Source organism: Dromiciops gliroides, chromosome 2 (assembly GCF_019393635.1).
Source record: "Dromiciops gliroides isolate mDroGli1 chromosome 2, mDroGli1.pri, whole genome shotgun sequence".
Taxonomy (NCBI): Eukaryota; Metazoa; Chordata; class Mammalia; order Microbiotheria; family Microbiotheriidae; genus Dromiciops; species Dromiciops gliroides.
Genome location: NC_057862.1, coordinates 507,845,780 through 507,862,222, shown reverse-complemented (window position 1 = coordinate 507,862,222; position 16,443 = coordinate 507,845,780).

The window sequence follows — 16,443 nt, the reverse complement described above, 5'->3', positions numbered from 1 at the left end:
CTATTTGCCTCAGTTCCTCTACTGTAAAATAGGAACACACTGGAGAAAAAAGAAGTAAACCACTCTAGTATCTTTGCCAAGAAAACTCCATGGACAAAACCCATTGGGTCATGTAGAGTCAGATACAACTGAATGACTAAACAACAAGAGAATGGTTCAATATGGCTCCAAATTAGAGGAAGCCCTATGTGATATCAGAGTACAGAAATTCCCAAGACCTGTCTCCTAGCTCTACCATTTACTAACTTTGTGATCTTGGGCAAATCACCCAGCCCTTTGGATGCCTCCATGTTCTTACCTATAAAATAAAGGGGAAACTAGGTGATTTCTAAGGTCCGTTCCTGATCTAAGTTCTAGGATTTCAATTTTTTTTCTTTATGGGAAGGCAGAATAAAGTAGATACAGTGCTAGGTTAGGAGTTGGGAAGATCTGGGTCCAAATATTTTTTCTGATATTTACTAGCTGTGTGACCACAGGCAAAAACCAACTTCTCTGAGTATATTTATTTATTTATAAAATGGGGGTAATAATACCTATGGTATCTATATCACAGTGTTATTATGAGGCTCGCATGAAGAAATTTATGTAAAGGCCTTTGCAATTGTTAAAGTGCTATAGAAATGTCAGTTATTATTTCCAGCTTCCTATGCATATTCTCTTCCTGCACTCTGTGGTTCAGCAAAATTGGCCTACTCTCTGTTCCTCCCACATGGCCCTCTGTCTCTCCTTTGTGTCTTTGCATTGGCAATTCTCCACACCTGGAAGGTGGAATTCTCCAACCACCTCTGATTCAAAATTCTCACTAACTTCTATACAAAGCCTTTCTTGGCTCCCTGTCTCTCCCACCCCACCCCAACTGCTAATGCCCTCTCTCACAAACTGCCTTGGATTTATTTTGTATTTATTCTGCATGTATTAATATATATATGACCTAGACTTCAAGCCTGTACATTGACATAAAACTCCCCTCTTTTGTGGAGAGAATAACATTTATATAGTGCTTATTGTTTGCCCAGGCACTGTGCTAAATACTTTACTATTACTTTTTCATCTGATGCTCACAACCACCCTAGGAGGTAGGTGCTATTATCATACCCATTTTACAAATGGAGAAATTGAGGCAAATAAAGGTTGTCACTTACCCAGGGTCTCACTGGTAGTAAGTGTATGACACCGTATTTTAACTCAGGTCTTCCTGGCTCCCAGCCCAACATTCAATCCACTGCATGATCAAATCTTTTTTTTTTCTTTTCTTTTCCTTTCTTTCTTTCTTTTTTTTTTTTTGGCATGGGGGGCAATGAGGGTTAAGTGACTTGCCCAGGGTCATATAGCTAGTAAGTGTCAAGTGTCTGAGGTCACATTTGAACTCAGGTCCTCCTGAATCCAGAGCCGGTGCTTTATCCACTCTGCCACCTAGCTGCCCTACACTATCTATTCTTGATGCTCTGTGTGAGGACCAGAATTATCAAGAATTTAGGTGAAGAGAAATTCTTTTTTTTTTCCTGGCTTTCAACTTTGAGAGGACAGAAGATTCCAGAATCTCTTCAGGGAAAGGCTCTGGAAAAAGAGAAAAACTTTGGGAAGAAAACAGTCTTTATTTCCAATGTGCTGCAGTAGAGTCTTCATAGTGTTTTCCTTTGCGTAAGAGCTTTCTCAGTTGAGCACTAGCTCACTCCCAGTGAGAGAATTCATTCATTCTGTGTATTGCTTAGTATGTTCTAATCCGTTTCACTTCTCTGATTTCTATTTGCCATTAGCTAGAACAAGTGGCTTTATTTGCTATTCGATATTTGCAATGGTCTTTGTGTAGCTAGCATTTGGTAAAAAAAGAGAAGCCTTTAGATATAGTTTGAGGTACTTCTTCCTTGCTAAGGCATAAAGACTTTGATAGTGGTTTGAACCTAAAAATCATTTCCCTATGTAGGCAGGAAATATAATTTTAGTCCAGTATCCCCTCTATGTGGAATACAGAGCAGGACAGCCTTGTGGTCTCAGTCTCTTGCCCCACTTCTGGCAAGAATCAGTCTCCCTTGGAGAGGAGTGGGTAAGATTACAGATATAGCTATTCATAACACCCTCTGAGCCAAATTAATAGACCTGTGGGATGTTCATATAACATAGGTAACACACATGCATTTTACAAACAGTACAGTTATATGTTGTTTCTTCCAATAGGATGAGAGTTTCATGAGAGCAGAGACCACTTCATTTTTTCTCTTTGTACCCCTAGTGCCTAGCAAAGTGCCTGACACCTAGACATAACAACAAACTTTTATTGTTTGATGTATAGACACATAAATATAAGATATTATTCCTATTCAAAATAATTTGGTTTATTGCAAAGGTCATTTGGAATGGAGTCAGCAGACCTGGATCTGTTTTCCTGGTCTTTTACATTACCTGACTTGGTACAAGTCATTTTATCTTCATGAGTCTAGTTCCTCATTTGCAAAATGTATGGACAGTCATGCTTGCACTTCCTAAATTACATGGTTCAGCAATTAGCATGCTGGTCCTGGAGTCAGGAAGACAGAGTTCAAATCCAGCTTCAGATATTTAGCTGTGTGACCTTGGGTAAGTCACTTAATTTCTGTTTGCCTCAGTTTCCTCAACTATAAAATAGTTATAATAATAGCATCTACCTCCTAGGGTTGTGCAGATAAGATAACATATGTAAAGCACCTGGCATATAGTAAGTGCAATATAAATGTTAGCTATTATTAGTATATAGTAAGTGCTACAGAAATGTTACCTCTTATTTTCTCCCAGAGAAGAAAGTACCTTATGAAGTGCTTTTGAAATATGAGTCTTTCTTAATATTATCATCTGCTAGATTGTTGTATGCTAATGTAATCTGCTCCACTAATTTGGAATAGTTACCTGTTTATATGATGTAAAATGTATCCCATTAACTTTCCACTTTAAATAAAATGAAAATGAGGAGCCCATCTTCTATCTTGCATTTGAATTAATGATTTTGACACTGCATTTTACTGACCTGAGAAATGTGTTTTACTATTTTACCCTGATGAGTTGAGAATAAATCTCTTCTTTAACAGCAAACCCTCATTAAGGCATTTTTCAAGAGAGCCTTGATTTTCCATGTACTAAGCAGGAAACGTAATAGATGACTAACTGTTACAGCCATGTAGTTACTGTATTTGTGTACAGTACTTCAAAGAAAACTAAAAGGAAGTGGGGGGGTGGGGATGACGACCCAAAACAAAACAAAACGAAACAAAACAGGAATCTGCTACTAGACCTAAGAGTCTATTTCTAACCTTTCAGATTGATGTCAGGATTCCTCAAGGTTTTGCCAGCACAGCACACTTTTTCTGAAAGAATCAAATTAGAAAGCCCTCAGCTTTGGGCTGGATAATGTGTTGGTGATTAGAAGATCAGTTTAGCTAAAGAGGGCTGGCCACTAAAAGATAATGGGGTGGGGGGAACCACAGGAGAGTGGGTTAGGGTGTGGCATAACAATGTGGAAAGTTGTGATCTATTTAGGAGAAGCAGAATGGCCTAATGAATGGAAAGAGTACTGGGCCTGGATTCAGAAGAGACCTGATTTTAAATCTCATCTCTAATCCTCCTTAAATGCCCAAAAGCAAGTCACTTAATCTCTCTAAACCTCTTTTTTTCTGTCTTTAAAATGGGTATAATAGTATATTAACGGGGCAGCTAGGTGGCGCAGTGGATAGAGCACCGGCCCTGGAGTCAGGAGTACCTGAGTTCAAATCCGACCTCGGACACTTAACACTTACTGGCTGTGTGACCCTGGGCAAGTCACTTAACTCCAATTGCCTCACTTAAAAAAAAAAAGTTAAAAAAAATAGTATATTAACTAAGGCATTGGATTCTCACTAGAACAATTTGAGATGAAATATACAAAATGCTTTGTAAGTCATTAATCTTTTTATAAATATAAGTTATTGTTATTAGTATAGAGCAATTAGGTGGTATAGTGCAGGGCTTCTTAAACTTTGTCCACTTGTGACCCCATTTCACCTGAGAAATTTTTATGTAACCCTGGGTATATAGGTATATAAAATAGGTATACATAACCTTTTACTGTTGCCAAATTTTTTGTAACCCCCACATTCAGTAATTCAACTCCATATGGGGTCTCGACCCACAATTTAAGAAGCTTTGGTATATTGGATGTTGAAGGGGATGTGGAAAAACTGGGATGCTAATCCATTGGTGGAGCTGTGAAAAGATCTAACCATTCTGGAGAACAATTTGGAACTATTCCCAAAGGGCTATAGAACAGTGAATACCCTTTGATCCAGCAATACCACTGCTAGGTTTATATCCCAAAGACATCCCCCAAAAGAGAAAAAGACCTATTTGTACAAAAATATTTATAGCAGCTCTTTTTGTGGTAGCTAAGAAGTAGAAATCAAAGGAAGGCCCATCAATTGGGGAATGGCTAAACAAACTGTGTTATATGATGTTGATGGAACCTTATTAGTGCTATAAGAAATGACAAGCAGGATGACTTTAGAAAGGCCTGGAAAGACATTTATGAAATGATGTATTGTGAAGTGAGCAGAGCCAAAAGAATATTGTGTACAGAGACAGCAATATTGTTTGATGAAGAACTGTGAATGACTTGATTTTTCTCAACCATACAATGATCCAAGACAATCCCAAAAGACTATTTATGAAACATACTATCCACCTCCAAAGAAAGAACTGATACTGATGTAACAGACTGAAGCATGCTATTTTTCACTTTCATTTTTTTCTTTTAATCAAGTTTTCTTGTACAAAATGACAAATATGGTAATCTCTTACATAATCATGCATGTATAACCCATATCTGATTGCCACCTCGGGGAGAGGAGAGGGGAGGGAGGGAAAGAGGGATAAAAGTTGGAACCCAAAACTATAAATAAAAATATTTATTATTAAAAAAAGAAGAAGAAAAGAAGAAGCAGCTTTGGTATGGTGGAGGATCCGAATTGAAATCTTGCCTCAAATATTTGTTTACTTTAGCTTTATCACCCTTTCTCAGTCTCTGTTTCCTCATCTATAAAATGAGGATAATAATTTTGTTGTTGCCGAGTTGTTTTCAGTCATGTGCAACTCTTTGTGGTCCCATTTAGGGTTTTCTTGGCAAAGATACTAGAGTGGTCTGCCATTTCCTTCTTCAGTTTATTTTACAGATGAGGAAACTGTGGAAAACAGGGTGAAGTGACTTGCCCAGGGTCACATAGCTAGTAAGTATCTGAGGTCAGATTTGAATTCAGGAAGATGACTCTTCATGACTCCAGGCCCAGTGTTCTGCCTGCTGTACCATCTAGCTGTTCAGCAAAGATAATAATGGCCCCTATCTAACTGGGTTGTCAGAGGATCAAAGGAGATAATATATGGCAAGTACTTTGCAAACCTTAAAGGGCCATATAAATACAAGTTATTATCAATGACAGGAGAATCTGTATTAGTCAGTCAGTATACTAGCACTTTTTGAGTACTTACTATGTGACTGTGTGCTTGGCTTGATGCCAAGCTCTTGGGATACAAATACAAGCCAAAAGAAAGCATCTGCCCTCCAGGAGTTTACTTTCTAACCTGGAAGACAACACATAAAAGCGAGCTGAAAGGGCTCTGAGGGGAGAAGAGGAAGGCAGGAAATCATATTGGTGGAGGGATGGTGAGAAAGTCTTGTCAGGAGAGGAATGAAGGAAGACCTGGCTGGTCGGGTACTAGAAAGAACCAGCCGATCAGAGGAAGGGACGCCAGGGACAGAGAGTTTGTCCAGGGTGAGAAGTTCCAGGTTGAAGAGGTTCCTGTAGCATAGTTGAAAAGGGCTAGAGAGCTGGAAGCGGAGTCTAAAGAGCAACTTTCAAGTTTTGGAGATATGTTAAGCACGGAGTTACTTGTAAGTAAAATTGACATGTGCCAATCAATATATCCTTATGAATATTATTAATTGGCTCAGCAGGTAGAGCACTGGGCCTGGAGTCAGAACAAGACTGAACAACAACAAATTCATTTAATTCCATTAAACAAACATTTAATAAGCATCTTTAATGGACTAGGCACTGGGTTCCCCAAAGATGGGCGTGGGGGGAGGAACTGTCCCTGTTGTTAGGAAACTTACATTCTGACATGAGGAACAGGACACATACAGTTAAGTATGGTACTACCTAGGATATGATAGGAGAGAAGGAGAGATCCAAAGTGCTTTAGAAAACCTTGGGGAGTAAGAGATCATTTTCATCTTGGATAGACTGAGAAAAACTTTGTGAAATGGGTAACAGCTGAGCCAGGTCTTAAATGAAGAGCAAGATTCCAGTAGGTAAAGATAGAGGAAGAAGTCATTTCTAGGTGTGTAAATAGTAAACAAATGCTTCAGGTTAGAGTGCTAGGATGTTCCTGAGGATCTAGTACTTCAATTTGCCTGACATATAGGACATTTAAAAATGAGTAAAGCTATATAAGTCTGGAAAGGTAGATTAGAGACAGAATGTGGAGGGCCTTAAATGCCAGGCTGAGGAATGTGTATTTTTATCTAGAAGGCAACTATCCACTTTTTAACAGCAAAACAATGAAATTCTATTTTCTAAATGCTAAGTATTATTGACATAAGACCCTCTGGAGCCAGAGGAAGGAAAAAAATGTTCTGTGGAAAGGGCAAATGAGGGCAGGGGGGAGGGGGAAAGATGCCTTTTTCAAAGAACCAAATTTGTCATTCAGTATACAGACAGGCAGGCAGAGTAGATAGATAGATAGATGATAGATAGATTGATTGATAGATAGATAGATTATTGCATGCATACATTCATATATGGATACATACATAGATAATGTAACAAGACTCTGGACTCACTCCCAGACCAAGGTCAGATACATTTACCCTGTAGAATTTTGGAGGTACACCTGAGGAGTTACGGTATACCTATTGCTATCAGCTTTAGCTCCCATTCTGATGTGTACTTTCAATTGTTGCCTGTCAATGATTAGCACCCCTGTTTCATTTAACTAATTAACATCAATTACCTTTTACTAAGTGATCTTTATTGAGAAGATATAGCAAGAACAGAACTGCAAACATTTTCCCCCAACATGTGAGTGTAAACTCTCACCTCAGTCCTTGGGGAAAGTGGGATAAAATCGAATGCAGTTTCTACATAATATTCACCCCACCAGGTTCTAGGTGCGTAAATAGTCTGAATAAGTTCTTAGCTCAGCTAGGCTGGGTCTCTTAGGTCATCCTGTAGGGTCTTTATGCTGGACTGGGTCCAAAAAGTCTTTCCTTGGAGAAGCTGAACTAGCTGGACACAAAATTTGGCAGGGACTCTGATTCACAGACATTCTGTATGGCTTTCTGATGCTGTCTCCAAAACTCCTTCACCTAAGAGCAAGACGAAATAAATGCAAAAAGGCAAAGAAGGGAGCCCCACATGTGGGACTCAAATGAGAAGGGCCCAAGGCCTCTCATCTTACATCATTGTCTTTCTCATTTGACAGCAATTAGGCAGGAAAGAGCTACGGACTTTTGCTAGTCAGTGCCTTTTGAATGCAACCCACTTCTGGCTCAGGCAATAGCCATCTCTTCCACATGTTTGTTTAGAAGAGCAGAACTGTGTATTCCAAACTCAAGATCAGCGTACTTGTATTACACATTATTCTGGCTTACTTTAAGTAAGTCCCAACTAAAATCCCATCTTTTACAAGAAACCTTACCCAACCCTTGTTAATTCTAGTGCCTTCTATTAATTCTTTCTTATTTATCATAGATAGATAGATAGATCTATTGTGTGTATATATATGTGTGTATGTGTATATATATATATATATATATATTTAGAGAGAGAGTTTGCTTTGTATATACTTGTTTGCATGTTGTCTCCATCTTTAGATTGTAAGATCCTTGAGGGCAAGCACTGTCTTTTGTCTCTTTTTATATTTCCAATGTGCCTGGCACGTAGTAGATGATTAATAAATGTTATTGACTAATTGATTTTACAGAATCTAGTTCTCTAACATCTTCCACATAGAGATTAAATGGATAGATTAAATGGATAGATAGAGTAGATTGTAGATAGACAGACAGTACATGTACAGTTTTCTGCAAACCTTAAAGCTATATAAATATTAGTTCCTTGCTAAGGTTAATTAGATGAAGCAATCGATGCTGAACCAATTAAAAGCCTTTTATTTGGTGTATTTAAATAAAGGTTTAACTAGAGACACCCAAGAGAACATCAGGGAGGAGGGAGAAGCAATAAGGGAAAGGTCTTAGGGAAAACATTCACTTGCACAAACTAAGGCAGCAAATGGTAGCTTCAAAACTATAGTAGAATAGAGGCATCTCCCCACACTGGAGCTACAACTGACACCCCCAAAGCAGGATGGGAAAGAACAATCAAAGGTGTCCCCAGGGAACCTCTATCATGATAGTTTCTAGACCATAGTAAATGGGGAGAATCCACAATGATCCCACATACTCTTGGGAGAATCTGCTTTCAGGACTTGGTATATCACTATACTAAGGTCCCACTTGGACCACTGGAGCCCATCTTCATGCTGTATACATAAAGGGAGTTTAGTACATCAGTTCCTCTTCGGTCATTTTATCTAAAGGGAGAGGTCCTTCTCACACAGGTCTTATTGATGACCCACTGCTGAGGTCATAGGCAGAGAGGTCCTAATTAATAAGTAAACTGGAAGTTTCTAGTCTAAATGTTTCCAGGAATAGAAAATTCATATGTAGGGAGTTTCATAAGACAGGTAGGGTAGACCAGAATTGTTACCAGGTAAGAGTAGGTGATGGCTGGGGTATAGGCAGATTACTGAATGGAAAAAAAGACTAGCCCTTGCTAATGAAGAGAAGTTTTTCAGGACTGCAACAGTATCATCTTAGTTGTTATCATCATCACCACCACCACCACCCAGAGAGAGCAGGGTTGTTGGCCTTGGAATAATCAGAAAGGCCTGGGTTCAAGTCCTGTCTCAGACAAATGCTGGCTGTATAATTCTGGTAGGTGACAACATCCCAACACCCCAGGCGAGCATTCTAACATTCTAAGTTATAGATGATAATAGCATTTATATAGCACTTTAAGGTTTGCAAAGTATATTACATGTTACCATTACATGTTATCTTCTTTGTTCCTTCCATTCTTTTTTTTGTTTGTTTGTTTGTTTTTTGTTTGTTTTTTTGTTTTTAGTGAGGCAATTGGGGTTAAGTGACTTGCCCAGGGTCACACAGCTAGTAAGTGTGTGTTAAGTGTCTGACGCCGGATTTGAACTCAGGTACTCCTGACTCCAGGGCCGGTGCTCTATCCACTGCGCCACCTAGCTGCCCCCTGTTCCTTCCATTCTTATGAAGTAGGAGTGATTATTATTATTTCCATTTTACAGATGAGGAAACTGAGGCTGAGAGACATTAAGTGACCTGCCCAAGTTTACACACTTATAAGTGTCTGAGGCAGGAATGAACTCAGGTCCACCTGACTCCAGATTCACTGCTTTATGTACTGTGCCACTTAGCTGCCTTATCTGCATTGGTAAATGAAATTCCTTCTACTAGAGAAATCTCAAGTCTGCACATATATCAAAAAAGAAAAGAAAAGAAAAGAAAAAAGAAAAAATATATATCTACATAGCATAAGGATGAAAGAAAGCTTTTTATGAAATTTATGAATAAAATTATTTTTCACAAATATTAGTATCAGTTTCCTCTGGGAAAAATTCGTTTGGGAATACTGTAACATTTCACTATATTTAGGCACAATCTTAGACATTTGGGACATTTCAAGCCTGGATCTGAAATGATTACCTTAACAAACACGAACCTGGAAGATAACACCTGGATATAGCTATATGTCCAATTACCTTTGTGACCTTTGAGTGGTGGCTTCAATTCAATTAAAATGTGCTGCTCCCAAACAGAATTGAGTATCCCTGTTGAACGCACTGATGCACCATTTGCAAGGATAAATCCTGCTCTGAGGATTGGGCAAAGTCTACCACAATCATTTTACACAGAGAACATCCTTCTCACTATCATCTAAAGGATTCAAGAAAAAACACACTGGTATTTTAATTCCTTTCATCATTCTAACCTTCTTGCCGATTTCTATCACCCTTTAAACCCCCTTTCCCTGTGATCCTACATAAAAATATAATGAAAAATTTATTATATTTAAAATATTTTCAGCCTTGGGGTATGGTAGGAAGAACAATAGATTTGGGATTAGAAGACCCGGTCTCTTAAAAGCATAGATTTAGAGTTAGAGGTCAAATCAAGTCAGCAAGCATTTATTATTTGACTACTATGGCCAAGGGACCATGATAAACCCTGTAAATACAAAGAAAGGCAAAAACCAGACTTTCTAAAAGAGCTCAGTCTAATGAGGGGGAAAACATGCAAACTATGTACAAATGAGATATATGCAAGATAAATTGGAGATAATCTCAGGGGGAAGGCACTAAGATTAAGGAAGACTGGCAAAGGCTTCTCTCCTGGAAGCCAGAAGCGAAAATGAGGAGGGAGAAAGTTCCTGACATAGGGGACAACCAGCAAAAATGCCTGGAGTTGTTAAATGGAGTGTTTTGTTTAAGGGACAGCAATGAGGTCAGTGTCACTGGATCATAGAGTATGTGGAGGGGAGTAAGGTGTAAAACAACTGGAAAGGGAGGAAAGAAGTTGTAAAGAGGCTTAAAAGTCAAACAGAGGATATCTAGTATCACTTCATTCTTTAAAAAAAGAAATTGAAACATCAATCTTTATAACTTTGTGTTCCAAATTTTCTTCCCCCCTCCCTACCACCCCTTAAGAACTCAAGCAATTTAACATAACCTATACATGTGCAGTTGTGCAAAATATATCAGGCAAAAAAGCCCACCTAGAAATAGGAACCAACAACAACAACAAAATATACTTCCATCTGTATTCAGGTACCATCAGTTCTTTCTCTGTAGATGAATTGCATTTTTTCAGAAGTCCTTCAGAATTGTCTCGGATCATGGCATCACTGAGAACAACTAAGTCATTTGCAGCAGATCATCCTATAATATTGCTGTTATTTTGTATACCGTACATTTCACTTTGCTTCAGCTCATGTAAGTCTTTCCAGGTTTTTTTCTGATAGCATCCTGCTCATCTTATTTTTTTTTAATAGTAGCCTACAGGGGCAGCTAGGTGGCGCAGTGAATAGAGCACTGGCCCTGGAGTCAGGAGTACCTGAGTTCAAATCCAGCCTCAGACACTTAACACTTACTAGCTGTGTGATCCTGGGCAAGTCATTTAACCCCAATTGCCTCACTAAAAAAAAATAGTAGCCTGCATTTATATAGTACTTTAAAGTCCCACTTCATTTTGTAGATGAGTTGACTAAGATGAAAAGAGATGAGATGACTTGATGAGACACTAAGAAATGTTTAATGACTTCCTTTTTCCTCCATCTTGGAGCCTCAGAGGCCTCCTGGAAACATGACTTCTAGAACAGCAAAATGTATGGAAGACTGTGGTCCAAGGCCATTTTTGCTGGCTACAAGCGAGGCCTGTGAAACCATATATACAGCTCTTTTGAAAACTGAAGAAGTTTGTGTTCAAGATGAAACTTAATTCTATTTGGGCAAGAGATATGCTTATGTATACAAGGCAAAAAACAACACAGTGACTCCTGGTGGGAAACCCAACAGAACAAGAGTGATCTGGGGGAAAGGTACTCGGGCTCATGGTAATAGTGGAATGGATCAAGCCAAGTTCAGAAGCAATCTTCCTGCCAAGGCCATTGGACACAGGATCTGAGTGATGCTGTATCACTCAAAGATCTAGAATATGAAAACTGATTGAATAAAATTACGCATTTTTTGCAACGTAAAAAAAAAAAAAAAGAAATGTTTGATGAGTTACCTGCTTAAGTTTGGTTGCACAGATGTCTGGGAGCCAAGATGGAAACTGAACTGATGTCCTCTGACTCCAGCTTCACTCTTATTTCTCTCATCATCCTGCCTCAAATTCAAATTATGGCTTTGCTGTTAACTCTGCAAACTCCTACAAGTGGTTTGACCTTATTGGGCATTAATATTCTTGTCTATAAGATAAGGAGGGTGGAAGAGATGACCTTTAAGGTCCATTCTTGTTGTAATAGTTTATAGTTTGTTTTCCTTAACATTTTTTTTTTTTTGGTCTGGGCAATGTGGGTTAAGTGACTTGCCCAGGGTCACACAGCTAGTACGTGTCAAGTGTCTAAGGCTGGATTTGAACTCAGGTCCTCCAGAATCCAGGGCCAGTGCTCTATCCGCTGCACCACCTAGCTGCCCTTTTACTTAACCTTTAAAAAATATTTCCAATTCACAAACAATCTGACCCTAAGAGAAAGTCAATCCTAGGAGCAAAGTCCCTGTGATTTAAGGTCAATGAAGAATAGTTAATATTTTAGAACTTCCTTTTTGTTGGACAAATGGACCTTTGAAAAAGAAGCCTCATATTGAATTGAGCATATTTAGAAGCTCTGTAGCATACTGGACAGAAGGCTAGCCTTGAAGTCAAGAAGACCTGGGTTCAGGTCCTCTACATACTACCTGTGTGTCCATGGACAAGTCACAATTTCTTAGGGTTTCTTGGACAACTCTATAAAGCCATAGCATTGAATAAATTCTTGTTGATTGATCTGCACTAGTGAAAGATTATTTCCTTATTAGGAATTCCCAATAACAAGAAAGTCACCACTCTGAATCAGAAGGGAAAAAAAAAAAAGCTATTTTGATCTGGAAAAAAAAATCAGCCTAACAAGAATTACCTTTTATCACTTGTCTCTCTCAGCAGTGAACTATGGCTAAACCACAGGATTTCAAAGTATAAGCACATACCATTTATGAACACGTTTTATGATTCTGTAGATCTATAAAAAGCTACTTTATATATTTAATATCTTCCTCTCCTTAACTCCCCATATCAGGATTGCTCTTATAAGGCATTCTTTCTTGTACACCACCTTTAATGGAAATAATCCACTTTGGTTAGTAAAACTTCTCAGAGATGATACTTTCAGCCAATTACTTTGTCCAACAAACCAGTCTAAATGAATTCCTGTTGCTGTCTGCAGGTCTGGGGAACAGAATTTATATTAAGTAGCATCCAAGCTAAACCCAGTATCCCAGTATTTCTGAGTAGGACATGAGAAAAGAGAAGGAACCATATTGAGCCTAGTGTTACAATATGCTTCTAAATCCTTAGCACACTTCTCTAACTCAGCTAATTAAGGCTATATTAAAAAGCCACAGAGCTGATGAGAGGCAACATGGTGATAAGATAAAAACTCTGGGTTTGGAGCCCTGTACTTCGGTCCCAACTCTGTTGTTTATTAGCTATGGAACATTGCCCAAGTCTCTGGGCTACAATTTCCTCATCTATGAAATGAAGAGGATGCATTAGATTATTCCTAAGGTTCCTCCCAGTCAAAATATCCTATGGTCAAACAGGGACAACTGAAACCTCATGACCTTTTAGTGTAGCAACAAAGCCCTTGCCTTATTCTAAGTAGATATTGTCTGTGCTATTTCTCTATGTGTAAGTTTTGAGGTCTAGTATGAGGGAAAGGATAGAGGCTTGACCTCGGAGGTAAGAAGAACTGGATTTAAGTATTGCTTCCTGGGGCCTTTATTCTCCTCTGTCAGGGTGGTATTTCTGTCTTTCCAGATTTCAACCCTATGTCTTCCTGGGTCAAGTATCTTCATCATTCCCTTCCCATGCTGGCACCCATCTTTCAGCTCTCTTTAGTGTGCCATCTTCCCCCATCAGAATGTAAGTTCCTTGGGGCAGCTAGGTGGTGCAGTGGATAGAGCACCGGCCCTGGAGTCAGGAGGACCTGAGTTCAAATCCGGCCTCAGACACTTGACACTTACTAGCTGTGTGACATTGGGGAAGTCAACCCCAATGACCTCACCAAAAAAAAAAAAAAAGAATGTAAGTTCCTTGAAGGCAGTTATTGTCTGGTTGCTTGAATTTGTATCCCCAGTGCTTAGCATAGCATCTGATACATAGCAAGCATTTAATAAATTTTTGTGGTCTGTCTGTACACTGGCTACATGAACTGGGGCAAGTCAATTCTCAGTGCTATTAGGTTCTAATCTGCATTAGTTAGAAGGAGTAGAAGGAGTTTCCTCCCTGACTATTTCCTACATCAGTGAAATCTCAGATGTAGGGGGAAAATAATATGAAATACTGTCAGGCTATAGAATTGGATTATAGGTGAGAAAATGCATTTCTCTGTCTCTGTCTCTCTCTCTCTCTTTGCAAAGGTGGTGGATTATGGGTATGGAGAATTGCATCATTTCCACATTTGGTTGATATGTTGATTAATTTTGATTAACCAACTTATTGCCCTTCTCCCATAGAATCCTAATAACTTTCCTAACTCTATTGTTACCCCCAAAAAGACTACTCATGTGTAGATTAAAATAATTTATTTTAATGAAATCATAAGTAAAAGGTATAGTATTAAAAACCTGACATAGCTTGAGTAAGTCATGTCAACCCTGATAACAAATGACCAAAGAGCCACAGAAGCTCTGTAACTGCTGTTATTTCTTTAAAAAAAAAAAAAAAGCACTCACACAGGTTATCAAAACTATGGTTAACTCTAAAAATAAAATAAAACCAAAGAGGTAACAGTGTTTATAAACTAAAAGCTTTCTTTATTCCATTGGAGGAGGGAAACTAGACATGTGTTCCAACCCTCTCTAGTAGGAGACTCCTTTAGTGTGAGCAAATCCCAATACTTATATCACTGGCTATGCAGTGAGCTGTAGCCCTGACAATGGAAGGGTAACAGCAATAAGTTTGATTCATAGCAGGACTTCATAACCAGAATATGGGTACTACAGGTGTTTGTCCAAACGCAGGGACCACCTGGTGCTGGTGTAAAACAATTCTGGGATTTTGCTGTGGCTGAAATCATCCAGAGGGTGAGTGCAAAGGATTGTTGTTACGTCAAGCTCAAGGCAAAGCGTGCTTGCTGGGTCTTAGCTCTGGAAAATGTGGTGTCTCCTAATAGTACAAAGAGAAGAGTAAAAAGAGAGGACTGGTCTTGGCATGGAGATCCTGATAGTCACAATCTCCTGAGAGAGAGAGAGAGAGAGAGAGAGAGAGAGAGAGAGAGAGAGAGAGAGAGAGAGAGAGAGGCAGAGGCGGAGAGAGGCAGAGAAAGGTGGCTGAAGCATGCTCTGGTGCTTAGATACCAAGGTCATCCACAGCATCCTGAGCCATCAGCAGTCATCCTGACTTTTGTCATGCCACTAGACTTCGAAGACTCTGGAAGAGAGAGTCAGGCTGAGGACTTTGTGCAACTTTGCCTCACTTAAATCCAGCTCACGAACAAGTCAAGATGGCACTGGTCCTCTTCAAAAATGTATGACAAACAACAAAATCTCAGTTGGAGAGGCAGCTAGGTGGCTCAGTGGATAGAGCACCGGCCCTGGAGTCAGGAGTACCTGAGTTCAAATCCAGCCTCAGACACTTAATACTTACTAGCTGTGTGACCCTGGGCAAGTTACTTAACCCCAGTTGCCTCACCAAAAAAAAAGAAAAAAAAGTTAAAAAAAAAAATCTCAGTTGGATTAACAGATGAAAGTAAAAAAAAACATAAGAAACAGTTAAAACTACTCAAGTAACTGATAGTTTTCTGTTAATATGGGCATGAATATCTTAATCATGAAGTTCTGCTCTCTAATCATTTGACAGAAGTATTGACTTCCTTGGGTTGTTATCTCGCAATAAAGATCAAAGGCTCTCCAATAGAGATGCTAATAACTTTTTCTCCCTTGGGACAACATTTAAGAATGCTAACTCAAGGAACCAGGGGAGTAACTTTTTAAAAAAATTTTTTTTTGGGGGGGGCAGAGCAATGGGGATTAAGTGACTTGCCCAGGGTCACACAGCTAGTGTCAAGTGTCTGAGGCTGGATTTGAACTCAGATACTCCTGAATCCAGGGCCAGTGCTTTATCCACTGTGCCACCTAGCTGCCCCAAGGGGAGTAACTTCTAACACACAAAGATCCTAACATGATAGGGAAAGCCTCAAATTGCTCATCTAACTGTGTATAAAGGTGTATGTGCACATAAACATTCTCTAACAAGCAATGTCAATTCCTTTGCTTTCTCTAGATTGAGACACTTGAAACTACAAAATTCCGAAGAACAAGGATATCTTTGTACAGATTACAAGGAGGGTCAGAGGAACCACAAACCAGACATTATGAAATCAGCCACAGCAATTGTAGATTAAAGGGTCCCTCAGTGCCACTCCTGCAAATCCTCCACAGGGGTCCACCCAATATGCTGAGAGTCTTCCTCTAGGTCTCTGAAGATTACTTGGGTACCATTGTAGCATATGGGCTGTCCATCTTATATCTCTCAGTCACTCTCTTTTCTAGTCATACATTTATTTGATGATATCTTTCAGGGTATACCTTATAGGA